This window comes from Eulemur rufifrons, chromosome 2 (assembly GCF_041146395.1).
Source record: "Eulemur rufifrons isolate Redbay chromosome 2, OSU_ERuf_1, whole genome shotgun sequence".
Lineage (NCBI taxonomy): Eukaryota > Metazoa > Chordata > Mammalia > Primates > Lemuridae > Eulemur > Eulemur rufifrons.
Genome location: NC_090984.1, coordinates 8,051,179 through 8,051,943, shown reverse-complemented (window position 1 = coordinate 8,051,943; position 765 = coordinate 8,051,179). Strand labels below are relative to the sequence as shown.

Sequence of the window (765 nt, the reverse complement as noted above, 5' to 3'; positions counted from 1 at the left end):
TCTTGCAGACCGTATTATTTAGAGCAGCAGTTGTTTGACAGAAAAATTGAGCAGAGAATCCAAAGAGTTCCACGTTTTCCTTCCTGGCTCATAGTTTCCCCTATTTTTAACATCCTGACTGTATGTAGGGTATGTTAACAATTGATAAAGCCATATATAACATTTGATGATGATGAGAATTGATGAACCAATTCATTATTACTAACTAAAGTCCATATTTTACCTTAGGGTTCCCTCTTTGTGATCTGTGGTTTTATGGGTTTTGACAAATCCATGTGTCATGTAGCCACCATCATAATCTTTTTTTCCTAAGTTCACGTCAGATGGGCAGTATGCCAATCATAACAAAGTTTGAGGGAGGTGCATTTCACACATGTGCGTGAAGACCCAATCATCACGCTTATTATGAACTACAAAAAGATGGCACCATCACAGCCTTATACAGAAGAATTTCACTGCCCTAAAATCCCCCTGGGCTCCATCTAATCATCACTCTTTCCTCCCTCTTCAATGTTTTGAAAAAGTTTGAGGAGTATTGGTGTTAATTTTTCTTTAAATGTTTGGTGGCATATTTCACCAGTTAAAATATTTCATCCTGTGATTTCAGTTGTTGGGAGTTTTTTATTATGTAATCAATCTCATTATTGTAGTTCTTTTCAGATTTTCTGCTTCTTCATGACTTTGAGAGGAAAAGAGCAGGAGAAAGCAGAGATTCCCTCCATCTGTGCAGAATCCAGACAGACAGCTCATTGCCAAGGCCACCCG

The 765-nt window shown here is 38.0% G+C and overlaps 1 non-coding gene across 1 annotated transcript; it reads right to left on the bottom strand.

Moving 5' to 3' along the window:
• Positions 1 to 317: 317 nt before the first annotated feature.
• Positions 318 to 422, bottom strand: LOC138381232 (small nucleolar RNA U13). Its single transcript, XR_011233142.1, has one exon. It is a non-coding gene; the product is annotated as a small nucleolar RNA U13 (small nucleolar RNA).
• Positions 423 to 765: the final 343 nt, after the last annotated feature.